The sequence below is a fragment of the Scyliorhinus torazame genome, chromosome 21, assembly GCF_047496885.1.
Source record: "Scyliorhinus torazame isolate Kashiwa2021f chromosome 21, sScyTor2.1, whole genome shotgun sequence".
NCBI lineage: Eukaryota > Metazoa > Chordata > Chondrichthyes > Carcharhiniformes > Scyliorhinidae > Scyliorhinus > Scyliorhinus torazame.
Window position 1 is genome coordinate 48,784,306 of NC_092727.1, and position 14,495 is coordinate 48,798,800.

Sequence of the window (14,495 nt, forward strand, 5' to 3'; positions counted from 1 at the left end):
CCACAATAAAACAAATTATCTCTATCTTAAAGCGGAGCTTTAAAAAAATTACCTTCTTCAACCAATCCCTTCATGAAAAGAAACATTACATAAGGAGTATAATTTTTTACTTCCTCTGGGAAAGCTGCAAATTCCAGAATGTTCCATGTGACTCCTTAAACTGGCGCATGAAATCAGACCTATCCTCCAGGAAAATTTGTAATTTGAACACTTGAAAACCCCAACTGTTTTTCCAACTGGCTAAATGAGTGTTATCAACCCTGTGTGTTCACATAGCCAATAGCAAAGTTAAAAGTTGGATTCCCCAAGGCCATCTACTAGGATAATTTTGTTAATTCTCAGGATGAGGGTGCTACTGGAAAGGAGGGCAATTATCTCCCATCAGTGGTGACCGTTCATGAAAGTTTAATGAAACTGAATATGTGGCTTGCTAGGCCAATTCAGAGGGCCACTGAGAACCAACCACACTGGTGTGGGGCTGGTTATCAGTCAGACTTAGCCTGACTAAGTATTTTTTCCCAGGAGCATTAGTGAACAGTTGGACATTTAATGACAAGCCAAAACCTTCGTGGCCACTTTTACTGATCACAGATCCTTATTTCCAGATGTTATTTTGAACTAAATTCTCAAACCACCACATTGGAATTTAAACGCTTGTTCTCTGGTTACTTATCCAGCAACATGACCATGAAAATGGGCAGCACTGTGGCGCAGTGGTTGGCACTGCTGCCTCAGGGCGCCGAGGTCCCAGGTTTGATCCCGGCTCTGGGTCACTGTCCGTGTGGAGTTTGCACATTCTCCCCGTGTTTGCATGGGTTTCGCCCCCACAACCCAAAGATGTGTAGGGTAGGTGGATTGGCCCTTAATTGGAAAAAATGAATTGGGTACTCTAAATTAGCACTCCGGTACAAAATCCGGTACAAAACAGGGCTTTCCCTCCACCAGTCGCAATAAACCTGGAAATACTTTGGTGTTGCTGCTTTGCACAAAAGATACATCAAAAGCTGCTACATTTAGCCCCATCAGGAACATTTCTTGTCTCAGCTACTGTTAGCCACTAACCAGCCCCCCAACTTCATCTCTCTCTCCATACGAACGCAAAATACCGCAAATGCTAGAAATGAAAAAAAATGCTGCAAATACTCAGCAGGTCAGGCAGCATCTGTGGAGAAAAACAGAGTTAACGTTTCAGGTCACCTGAAACCAACAGCTTCTCCCTATCTACTATGTCCATAACAGCTTGAAATGTTAACTCACTTTTTACCAGAGGCCTGAGTATTTCCAGCACTTCCTGCTTTTATTTTGTCTTTCTCCCATCTCCCCTTTGCTTCCAATTTCCTTTCAGTTCAATAGACTTGCCCAGGTGACACCAGCAATGTCAGGGCACCACCGTGCCCAAAGGGCATGCAGCTGGGGACCTCCAATCACCTGGGAGATCTCCACGAATGCCATCCGTCTGGCCCCCACTCGTGGGGACCAGTGCTAAACAACACTTGCCCAAGGTCTTCGAGGCTAAGGGTATGAATCCCAAATCCACAGGTACCTTGGGAATCTGCACATTAGAGTGAGACTAACTGTCTCGCTCTAATATGAAGATTGCCAAAAGGCAATCCCGCCTTTTACATCTCAAAGTCTTGCGAGATTGCGTTGAATCTTACGAGACATTGCGAGCCAGGTAGATCCTGGGAGGTGATCTCCTGGCTTTTATCGGCCACGCTGTGCTGCTTTTCGGGTGCAGCGTGGCCATTGGATCGCGCCCAATCTCTCAACATTTACCCTATCAAGCCCTTTCAAATCGTGTCTGCTTCAATGAGATTACCTCTCATTCTTCCAAGCTCCAAAGAATATAGGTCCAATTTTCTCAGTCTCTCATCACAGGATCACCCTCTCATCCTAGGAACCAACGTAGTTAACCTTCACTGTCCTGCATCCAATTCAAGTGTATCCTTTCTTAAATGTAGAGGCCAAAACTTCACACAGTATTCCAGATGTGGTCTCACAAAAGCCCTGTACAATTGTAGCAAGCCTTATTTATTCCTGTATTCCATACCCCCTTGCAATAAAGGCCAAATAGCATGGGTACTGTGACTGAGTGGGGCCCAACAGCAGAGCAGTTCTTCTGACAAAATCTCACCTCCTTATCACATTATTTTCTCAGGAAGCTAAGTGGGACAATCCAACACATTGAACTGATTTTGCCTCCTTTGTGTTGCCAATGCACTGGCACCAATACACTAAGAAGAAAGATACACCTAAAGCTATCATTTTAATCTTGGGTGATCTCAAATTGCACCAACGAGTATTTCAGCCATGTAGCATACAGTTCTAAATGCTCCTTCCAGTCACAACCCACATTTGGTAGGCACAGAAAGAAGTTTTACAACACCAGGTTAAAGTCCATCAGGTTTGTTTCGAATCACTAGCTTTGGTAGAACAAACAATGTAAGTGCACAATTGGGAGTTTTTCCACAGTTCCTGTCGGCATACTCTGAGTGATTAAGTGCTTCTGTAATTTCCACCAATATGATATCCCACTGGAAATGCTGGATTTCTGAATCACCCCTTGTACAAAAATATCAGAAAATTGATTGCTGCTCTTCAAATTCAAGGGGGATCTTATTGAGACATATAAAATTATGAAGGGAATAGATAGGATAGATGCAGGCAGGTTGTTTCCACTGGTCGGGGAAAGCAGAACTAGGGGGCATAGCCTCAAAATAAGGGGAGGTAGATTTAGGACGGAGTGTAGGAGGAACTTCTTCACCTAAAGGGTTGTGAATCTCTGGAATTCCTTGCCCAGTGAAGCAGTTGAGGCTCCTTCTTTAAACATTTTTAAGAAAAAGATAGATGCCTTTCTAAAGAATAAAAGTCCACAAAGATCAGCCATGATCTCATTAAATGGCGGAGCAGGCTCGAGGGGCCAGATGGCCTACTCCTGTTCCTAGTTCTTATGTTATGTTCTAAAACAGTACTGTTGTTTTAATAAATACTTAAATATGTGACAAACATTTTTCCATCTGTGCCGCTCACGTAAGTGGTGCAGGAAATGAATCTTATGTACAAATGGGAAAAGACAAAAATATCTGTGTCTTTGAAAGGAGGCAAAGGAACAGTATTAATCCTGTCTGTGGAAGGGAATGATACCTGCTAGTCTCAAAGAAGCAGTCTGGGAAGATTTTGATATGACTTTAAGAAAAATGTTGACGTCTTAAACAAGAATAACAAAGTCATGTGATTTCCTGTACCAATGTTCCAATAGTGTGAATAGGAACGATTCTCTTAAAAGCACAAGTATTTGAAGAAACCCAAAACATGAAACAATTTCATCTTTCAACATTATCATCTGACCCGTAAATACCAGGAACGGGGGGCATCGATTAAAACCAGATTTAAGCAGCAGAGTCAAGACCTATGCAAAATGCTCATAAATCCATCTTGAGGATGCAGGCAAGCTGCTGTGTGTGGTATTACCTGGCTGGGGCATTTTGCAGAATGACTCAGTCCTAAGTACTGTGCTTCAAGCAATTACAGACGCACAAAAAGAATAAGGAGCTTATACCCCCCCCCAAAGGAAACAATCCCTTGAAAGAAGGATAAAACGTGCATCCGCAGATTTCAGATAAGTAACAATTCCTTGTTAGATTACCTTTACTGTATGAGTAAAGCAGTTTGCACAATCCTGAGCAATTATTACATTTTGGTGAAATCAAAACGGACTGCACAGCTGCAGTATTTCAAGACTTCTCTGCAAACAGAAGTGAAAAAACACAATTCAGGAGTTACATTGGTAACTCCATCGCACAACCCAAACTTTAAAAACAGTGGAGCCAACAAGATTACAGCAGATCAGCCTAAACTGTAAACCCTAATAAGTCTTTTACAAAATTAGCTGACAGATTACAAGACAATTTTAAAGCAGAGTCATCCAAACTTGCGACTTTGGAAACCACACATGTACAAAAAAATCCACTTTTCTGCAAATTTGCTGAGACAGATCCTTGCTTCAAAATCGGCACATAGATACCAAAAGTGTCAAATGCCAAAGATAAGCTCCTTCCAAAGCTCTAGGTCCACAACAAAGCAAAAAATGGCAAATACAAATAGAATTAAGTTATATGGGTTTTAGGGGTTAGTTGATGGAGCTTTAAGGTCACAGGTAATAGACGAGCAAGAGAGTGGATGCTCATGTTTTAGGGACTTTCTAAAGTGGAATAAATGTGGATACTCCAAGACTATTTGTGTCCACTGCACCTGACTGATTTGGTTAAAGTGTGCTGTTCAATTAAACAGAAATTCCACATAATTTCCTGCATTGCATACTGTAATCTTGCATACTGAAAAATATTTCTCAGGATTAAGACACTGACTAAACTAATTCAGTAAAGCAGTGCTACAAGGACACTCAAATTGTAAAAATATATAATTGTTTGGTTCTCCCTCAACACAAACAGAGCAAAAGGAAAGTCATCCACAGCTTCTGGTCAGCCCAGGCTGCAGCAACAGGAACACGGTTCCTGAAAGCTTTTTAATAGAGATGCTGAAGATGGGGTGCTTTTATCAGACTGTAACCTAAACCCACGATGGTTCCTTCTAATAGTCCCTCGAATGCTCAGAGTCTGGGTTCCGCCCCTACTCCCAAAGGCTACCGACAAGGCTTGGCATGCCATACAGCTAACTTCTGTCAACAGTACCCTTACATCCTGACCGGGTCTCCTAATCAATGTCTCCGTTCTCTGCCTTAGTCTAATGCTTTTGACATTCTCACACAGCCACCCATCCCACTGTCATTCTAGTCTTTACTCTCTCTGCTAGTATGCCCCATGCCAGTCTCCACACCCATATTTCCTACCTGGTCTCTCCCCCATGCCTCACCCCCACTTATCGTACTATATCTCTACCCCTTCTATGACTCTCTCCTCCCTTCCCTCCCTCCTCCAACATCCATATCTGCCTCTTCCCTCATGCCTGGTTGTTTTTCTCTCTTCTCACCCCCCTTCATACTACCAGCCCATCTTTCACCTCCTCTATCTCCCCCGTTTCTCCCTTTTGCCCATTTCTCAATCCCTTTGTCTCGCAGCTATTCTCAGGCTCTGTTTCTTTCTATCTCTCCATCCCTCTTTCTCGCTCTCTCTGTACAACACTCCAGTCTGATTCAGGCAGCCTGCTGTGGTTTGAGCACTGCAGTATTTTTGTACTCTTGCCAGTCAGCCCTCCTCTCCCTCTGGAGTTGGCTTTGTTGTGAGTCAGCCTGAGCCTGCCGAGCTCCCAAAAGAAAAGCTCCGGACTCCATTGAATGAGGAACAGTTCCAGAGGGAGGGGACATTTATTAAACATCCCCGGACAGCGGTGAAGAGGAGAGGGGAATGGGGGATATATATTTTGATTAAAAGTCGAACTCCGCCCCGAGTTGTGGCCTAGGGACTGGATGTGAAGCCAGGCGAGGATCGGCGAGGAAGGCCGCCCCTCTGCACCCCCCCCCAATCCCCGGCCCCCCGAGCCTCCCTTTACCTTTCACCACAGCCGCTGCCCGTAACGTCCGCCGCCGAACTCCACATCCCGGAGACACCGACTGCGGGCCGCCCGCTCCATGGAAACCACCAGAGTGGCTCGGCGGCTGCCGATCAGCCTCTCTCTCGGCTCTTTAACAAGAGGAGCGGCGTGTGGCCGGGGCCGCTCCCATCGAGCTGATTCTAACTGACTGAGCGGCCGCTACTGGACAAGACACTCGCGCTCCCAGTCTGAGCGGCTCTGGCTGCGCACGCCGCCCCGCGAGACCAACCGCTTGGCTGTCCCCGCCCACTGGGCCGCCTAACTCCGCCCACAGCCCCGCCAGGCCAAACACCCGCCCATAGCTCCGCCCACAGCCCCGCCAGGCCAAACACCCGCCCATAGCTCCGCCCACAGCCCCGTCAGGCTCAACGCCCGCCCATAGGGCCGCCTAGCTCCCCGCCCACTGGGTAGCCAGGACAACCGTCCGCCCATAGCACGCCTGGCCCCGCCCACTAACCCATCCGTTTGACCTCGCCTGCCGCTGGGCTTGAACTCCCCCAACCGCCAAGCCCGCCTGTTGCCCAGACCAACAACCCGCCCATAGTCTTGACCTCGTCCACCGCCTCTGGCACAGCCCACAGCACCTAGGCCCCACCCCTGAAGCTGTCCCAATGGCTCAACAGGATTGGCAAAGGCCTGAGATTGACCAACTGCCCATAAGGGCCTGAGAGTGACCACCCGTTCAAAGAGGTCCAGGATTGACTGCCCAAAGGGCCTGAGAATGACTCAACTTCCCTAAGGGGGCTTGAGACTGCCCAGGTACCCAGAGTTGACCAAAGGGGCCCGGAACTATCTGACTGTCCGAGGGCCCTGAGACTGACCAATTGCCGAAAGGAACAAAAAACTAATTCACTGGCTGAGATGCTCAGGACTGACCAATTGACCAGGGTGCGTGGAGCTGCCTAAAGGAGCCCAGGACTGACTGACTGCCCAAAGCGACGCAGTGAGGCGGAGAGGTGTAGGGAGGGAATTCCAGAGATTGGGGTTTAAAACAACTTGGCCATCAATGGCGGGAGTGATTATGATTGAGAATACACAAAGCCAGAATGAGAGTGCAAATGCAGAGAGTTGTAGGGCTGGAGGAGATAATTGAAATAAGGGCGAGTGAGACCATGGAAGGATCTGAAAAGAAAAGTGAGGATTTGAAAAACTAAATATTACTCGACTAGTTACTGGAACAGGTGATTGTGGAACAGGGTGGGTTATGAGTTAATAAAGCAGAATCTTTGTGACCTCAGATTCACAGAGAGTAGAATGATTGAGACCAGTGAGGATTGCATTGGAATAGTCGAATCTAGAGGTAGAGGTAAAGTGCCTGAGCGTTTCAGCTGCAACTGCAATGAGACAGGACGAAGTTGAGCAATGTCCCCCAGGTGGAAATAGGTGGGCTTAATGATGGCATGAGGTTGGAAGCTCATCTTGAGATCGAATGTGACACATGTTCTGAACAGACTTGCTTAGTCTCAGACTGTTGCCGGGAGAGGAATGGAGTTGGAGCAAAAAATGGCTTCAGGCTTCCCAAGATTTAATTGAGGGGATTTTCTGCTCATTGAGTACTGGATGTCGATTAGCAGTCTGATAATATAGCACAGTAAGAAGTCTTACAACACCAGGTTAAAGTCCAACAGGTTTGTTTTGATATCACTAGCTTTCGGAGCGCTGCTCCTTCCTCAGGTGAATGAAGAGGTCTGTTCCAGAAACACATATATAGACAAATTCAAAGATGCCAAACAATGCTAGGAATACGACCATTAGCAGGTGATTAAATCTTTTCAGATCCAGAGATGAGGTAACCCCAGGTTAAAGAGGTGTGAATTGTGTCAAGACAGGACAGTTGGTAGGATTTCGCAGGCCAGATGGTGGGGGATGAATGTAATGCGACATGAATCCCAGGTCCCGGTTGAGGCCTGAAGGCCTTTCCTTTGGGCCCACGGCGAAGAATCACTGAAACGACTACACGATGACATCAATAAGTTCCATCCAAAATCAGTTGCATTCTTGGACACACTCGCCTCCATCAAGAACGGTCACCTCAGCACTTTGCTTTACCGCAAGCCCATGGATAACCTCACGATGCTCCACTTCTCCAGCTTCCACCCTAAACACATTAAAGAAGCCATCCCCTATGGATAAGCTCTCCGTATACACAGGATCTGCTCAGACGAGGAGGAGCGTAACAGACATCTACAGATGTTGAAAGATGCCCTCGTACGAACAGGATATGGCGCTCGACTCATCGATCGACAGTTCCAACGCGCCACAGCAAAAAACCGCACCAAGCTCCTCAGAAGACAAACATGGGACACAACCGACAGAATACCCTTCGTCGTTCAGTACTTTCCCGGAGCGGAGAAACTACGACATCTTCTTCACAGCCTTCAACGCGTCATCGATGAAGACGAACATCTTGCCAAGGTCATCCCCACACCCCCACTACTTGCCTTCAAACAACCGCGCAACCTCAAACGAACCATTGTTTGCAGCAAACTACCCAGTCTTCAGAACAGTGACCACGACACCACACAACCCTGTCATGGCAATCTCTGCAAGACATGCCAGATCATCGACATGGATACCACTATTACACGTGAGAACACCACCCACCAGGTACGCGGTACATACTCGTGCGACTCGGCCAACGTTGTCTACCTCATACGCTGCAGGAAAGGATGTCCCGAAGCGTGGTATATTGGTGAGACCATGCAGACGCTGCGACAACGAATGAACGGACATCGCGCAACAATCACCGGGCAGGAATGTTCCCTTCCAGTCGGGGAACACTTCAGCAGTCATGGGCATTCAGCCTCTGATCTCCGGGTAAGTGTTCTCCAAGGCGGCCTTCAGGACCCGCGACAACGCAGAATCGCCGAGCAGAAACTTATAGCCAAGTTCCGCACACATGAGTGCGGCCTCAACCGGGACCTGGGATTCATGTCACATTACATTCATCCCCCACCATCTGGCCTGCGAAATCCGACCAACTGTCCTGGCTTGATACAATTCACACCTCTTTAACCTGGGGTTACCCCATCTCTGGATCTGTAAAGATTTAATCACCTGCTAATGCCCGCATTCCTAGCATTGTTTGGCATCTTTGAATTTGTCTATATATGTGTTTCTGGATCAGACCTCTTCATTCACCTGAGGAAGGAGCAGCGCTCCGAAAGCTAGTGATATCGAAACAAACCTGTTGGACTTTAACCTGGTGTTGTAAGACCTCTTACTGTGCTCACCCCAGTCCAACGCCGGCATCTCCACATCATGATAATATAGCAACATTGGAGAGAGGTGGAACTGAGTATTGTCAGTGTACATGTGACTATTAATGCTGTGCCTTTGTATGATGGAGCCAAGAGGTGGCATGTAAACGAGAACTAGGAGGGAATTATGAGTTGATCTTTCGGGAACACCATTGATAACAGTGTAGAAGCAGAATGAGAAGCTTTTAAAAATCCATTTAGGGATGTGGGCAGCAGAAGCTAGGCCTGCATTTATTGTCCATCTCTAATTACCCTTGATAAGATGGTAATGAGCTACCTTCTTGAACTGCTGAAGTCCCTGGGGTATAGGTCGACCTACAGTGCCGTTAGGGAGTGAGTTCCAGGAATTCGACTCAGCGATGGTGAATGGAGATATATTTCCAAGTCAGGATGGTAAGTGACTTGGAGGGAGAGCTTGCTGGTGTTCCCAAACATTGCAAGTGATTCTATGGCTATGTTTAGATTGACAAGAATGGAACTCTGTGAGAGCAGATCCACCCAAGTAGTCAGCAGTGGAAAGGCACTGAAGGGAGGTGGTGTGGTCAACTATATTGAAAGCTGCAGACAGGTTGAGAAGGACAGTGTTATGTCATTTGTAATTTCCTTAAGAGCCTTTTCAGTACATATGGAAGCTCAGACGAAAGAGAAAATGCTGGAAAATCTCAGCATCTGTAGGAAGAGAAAAGAGCTAACGTTTCGAGTCCGATGACTCTTTGTGAAAGCTAACAGACAGAGAAAGTGGGAAATATTGATACTGTGGAGTGAGAATGATAGATGAGTCATAGCCACAGAAACCCAGGGAAACCGGGTGCTAATGGCCACAGAAACCAAGGGGAAAGAGTGCTAATGGCAGTCCACAGAGAGAACAAAAGATGTGAAAGGTCAAACAGCAGAGAAACTAACATCAGAGGATGAACTGTAGATGTGGGGGGAGGGAAAGGGGGAAGCAAAGAGGAGAAAGGTTAAGGAAAGCTGGATAAGATTGGGGGGGGGGGGGTGGCGCAGTGTGTTAGCCTTGCTGCCTCACGGCGCCGAGGTCCCAGGTTCGATCCCGGCTCTGGGTCACCGTCCGTGTGGAGTTGGCACACTCTCCCCGTGTTTGTGTGGGATTCGCCCCCACAACCCAAAGATGTGCAGGGTAGGTGGATTGGCCATGCTAAATTGCCCCTTAATTGGAAAAAATGAATTGGGTACTCTAAATTTATTTTTTAAAAGATTGGGGGCGATTAAATATATATTAAGAAAGAAAGAAATGGCAAAAGACAGTTAAAATGAAATGGGATGAAAACAAATGGGTCGAGGTGGGGTGGAGCTGATCATCTGAAGTTGTTGAATTCGATGTTCAGGCTGGAAGGCTGAATATCATTTGTGACTTCCTTAAGAGCCTTTTCGGTGCCTAACTGGAAGATGAGATGTTGTTCCTCCAGTTTGCGTTGAGCTTCACTGGAACGTTTCAGCAGGCCAAGAACAGACATGTGGGCATGGGAGCAGGGTCTTTTGTCAAAATGGCAAGCAATAGGAAGGTCAGGGACCCGAATGCACACAGACCGAAGAAGCTCAGGGTCACTTGAAGGAGGAGGTTATATGTATATTGCATTTATAAGCTCTTCATTCTGTATTTGTTTATATCACAAATTAGGTAATGTAGATACCAATGTTAAACCAAAATTGTGTCAACGTATGGATTGTGAGCTAGTTCTGATGGCATCACTGTGAACCATTTTAACTACTGTGTCTCCATCAAAAAGACAGAATGTTTCTCATAGGTAATGTCTTCATCTGTGGGGTTAAGACTGGCAGTACTCATTAACTCTTAAGTTGCTGAAACTGCCAGGGTGGTGAGGGATCCATTACCTCATTCCTCCCTATCTCTAACTTACTCCAGCCCTTCAGCACCCCGCGATATCTTCGCTCCTCCAGTACCACCTCCTGCACTTCCTCGATTTTGACCACTCAACCATCGGGGGTCATAATTTCAGATGCCTAGGGCTTCACCTTTGGAATTCCGTCTCTAAATCTCTCCACTTCTCCATCTCTCCCTTCTCCTTGAAGAGGTTGTTTAAAACCTGTCTCATTCATCCACCCTAATGCCCTCCTTATTTGGTTCAAGGTCAACGTTTATTTGGCAATACCTCTGTGAAGCACATTGGGGGATTTTACTATGTTCAAAGGTGTTATGTGTGGTATTATCAGGTATTACGGTACCTGAGAGGCTGTAGTACCATTGGTTAAACCTAGGGGTTTACCATTGGCTATATAGTATAGTAGCTCTGCCCTAATAGGCAGGGTATAAGAACCCGTGCCGTCCCAGCAGTCCTCATTCTGTACCTGAGCTGCTGGGGAACAGTTCTAGCTTATTAAAGCCTTCAGTTGTACTACAACCTCGTTTTAGTAGTTATTGATCGTGCATCAATTTAATAAGCTAGAACTAAGTAGAAAGAATGGACCTCCGAATCAAGCAGGAGTGTCTGCAACTCAGTCCCCACGCGCCAAACTCAGCGGCGATTTTTAAGCACTGGCTGGCGTGTTTTAAAGGCTACCTTGAGACGGCTGGAGGCACACCCTCGGGAGAGCAGAAACTTCACGTCCTGCACTCAAGAGTAAGCCCAGAGATCTACACCCTCATCGAGGAGGCGGAAGATTTTGATGCAGTAATCGAACTTTTAAAAGGTCACTATATTCGCCCAATAAATCAGGTCTACACTCGTCACCTGCTTGCAACAAGACGACAAAACCCCGGGGAATCATTGGAGGAATTATACCGCGTGCTATTGGTGCTGGGCAGAAGCTGTGGCTGTCCGCAGGTTTCGGCGAGCAAGGACACGGAACTCCTAGTCCGGGACGTCTTTGTAGCAGGTATGAGCGCTTCAGAAATCCGCCAGTGTCTTTTAGAGAAAGACACCCTGGGACCTAGGGAGGCACGGGCCCTTGCAGCGTCCATGGACATTGCCTGCAAGAACGCCCGATCCTACGTGACCGACCACGCGGCGGCCCCCTGGGCAGCGTGGAATCCCGCAGCGGCCGCCCCAGAGACCTTCCCGCAGGCCTGCGCTGTAAGGCGGCCCGCCAACCCCGATGGACCCCGCTGCTTTTGCGGGCAGGGAAACCACCCCCGCCAGCGATGCCCGGCCCGCACATCCATCTGCAGGGGGTGCGGCAAAATGGGCCATTTCGTGGGGGTCTAGCCAGGCACAAACAGTGGCCGCGGTCTCCAGCGGCGACTCCGGACCGCCACAGCGAACTTTTCCAGGGGCCCCGGGCGGCCCTCGGTCGCCGCCACCCCCGTATCCCAGGCTCACGTGCGGACCCCGGGCGCCGCCATCTTGTCCCTCGGACACCACGCTGGACGGATGGGCGCAGCCATTTTGTCCACCCCCGACCACCATGGGGCAGCAAGGTAGCATTGTGGATAGCACAATTGCTTCACAGCTCCAGGGTCCCAGGTTCGATTCCGGCTTGGGTCACTGTCTGTGCGGAGTCTGCACATTCTCCCCGTGTGTGCGTGGGTTTCCTCCGGGTGCTCCGGTTTCCTCCCACAGTCCAAAGATGTGCAGGTTAGGTGGATTGGCCATGATAAATTGCCCTTAGTGTCCAAAATTGCCCTTAGTGTTGAGTGGGGTTACTGGGTTATGGGGATAGGGTGGAGGTGTTTACCTTGGGTAGGGTGCTCTTTCCAAGAGCCGGTGCAGACTCGATGGGCCGAATTGCCTCCTTCTGCACTGTAAATTTGATGAAATATGTGCGACCAATGAGAGACGCCATCTTGGATGCCCCAGGACCGCAGCTCGGCCGACCACGCACTGCCTGATCGAAATCCACAACTACTGCGTCTGGCCTCGGTGACCCTGGACCAAACTCGATCTCGAACACTCTCATCAGCAACGACGACCGCCTTCATCAACGGCCACGAGACATCCTGCTTGATCGACTCTGGGAGCACGGAGAGCTTTATACACCCCTACACGGTAAGGCGCTGTTCCCGCTTTATCCCTGTTAATCAAAGAATCTCCCTTGCCTCCGGTTCTCACTCTGTAGAGATATAGGGGTTCTGTTTAGCAAAACTCACAGTCCAGGGAAGGGAATTCAAACATTTCCGCCTTTATGTTCTTCCCCACCTCTGCGCGGCTACACTCCTGGGTTTAGACTTCCAGTGTAACCTGCAAAGTCTGACCTTCCAATTCGGCTGCCCTTTACTGTCTGCGGCCTCGCGACCCTTAAGGTCGACCCGCCTCCCCTATTTGCGAACCTCACCCCGGATTGCAAACCCGTCGCCACCAGGAACAGACGGTACAGTGCCCAGGATCGGATCTTTATTAGGTCAGAGGTCCAAAGGTTAGCGAGGGAAGGGGCCATTGAAGCCAGCAACAGTCCCTGGAGAGCTCAAGTAGTGGTGGTAAAGACCGGTCATCGACTACAGTCAGACCATCAACAGGTTTATGCAGCTGGACGCGTACCCTCTCCCCCACATATCCGACCTCGTAAACAGGATCGCGCATTATAAGGTCTTCTCCACGGTGGACATCAAGTCCGCCTACCACCAGCTACCCCTCCGTACTAGGGACCGTAAATACACTGCCTTCGAGGCAGACGGGCGGCTCTATCACTTCTTAAGGGTTCCCTTCGGTGTCATTAACGGGGTCTCGGTCTTCCAGCGCGAGATGGGCCGAATGGTTGACCGGTACGGTTTACGGGCAACGTTCCCGTATCGCGATAATGTCACCATCTGCGGCCACGACCAGCAGGACCACGACACCAACCTCCGAAAATTTCTCCAGACCGCTAAAATCCTTAACAGAACATACAATAAGAATAAATGCGTGTTTAGCAAGACCGTCTAGCCATTCTCAGCTACGTTGTGCGAAATGGAGTTATAGGCCCCGACCCTGAACGCATGCGCCCCCTTATGGAGTTCCCCCTCCCCCACTGCCCCAAGGCCCTGAAGCGCTGCCTTGGGTTTTTCAGTTACTACGCCCAGTGGGTCCCCATACGCAGACAAAGCCCGTCCCCTGATCCAATCCACAACTTTCCCCCTGTCGATAGAGGCCCGCCAGGCCTTCAGCCGCATCAAAGCAGACATTGCAAAGGCCACGATGCACGCCATCGACGAGTCCCTCCCCTTCCAGGTCGAGAGCGATGCGTCCGACGTAGCTCTGGCGGCCACCCTCAACCAAGCGGGCAGACCCATGGCCTTCTTCTCCCGTACCCTCCAAGCTTCCGAAATCCGCCACTCCTCAGTTGAAAAGGAGGCCCAGGCCATAGTAGAAGATGTGCGACATTGGAGGCATTACCTGGCCGGCAGGAGATTCACTCTCCTCACTGACCAACGGTCGGTTGCCTTCATGTTCGATAATGCACAGCAGGGCAAGATAAAAAATGACAAGAGCGGTGGAGGATCGAACTCTCCACCTACAACTACGAGATCTTGTATCATCCCGGGAAGCTAAACGAGCCTCCTGACGCCCTGTCCCGCGGCACATGTGCTACCGCACAAGTGGACCGCCTCCGAGCCCTCCACGAGGACCTCTATCACCCGGGGGTCACTCGTTTTTCCATTTTGTTACAACCCGCAACCTGCCAGGACAGCCACCAGGGACTGCCAAATCTGCGTGGAGTGCAAACCGCACTTCTACCGACCAGAGAGGGCGCACCTGATTAAGGCTTCCCATCCCTTTGAACGCCTCAGCA

General features: G+C 48.9%; 1 protein-coding gene across 6 annotated transcripts in view; it reads right to left on the bottom strand.

Moving 5' to 3' along the window:
• cdon (cell adhesion associated, oncogene regulated) overlaps window positions 1-14,495 on the bottom strand; it is a 287,217-nt gene that overhangs the window by 161,168 nt on the left and 111,554 nt on the right. Inside the window, exon 1 of one of the 6 annotated variants that reach the window (XM_072486775.1) lies at window positions 5,509-5,742. The exons of the other annotated variants lie outside the window; for them this stretch is intronic. The gene's annotated coding sequence lies outside the window, so the exon portion shown is untranslated. Of the gene's footprint in view, window positions 1-5,508; window positions 5,743-14,495 lie in introns of those variants that run through there. 6 annotated transcript variants of the gene reach the window in all.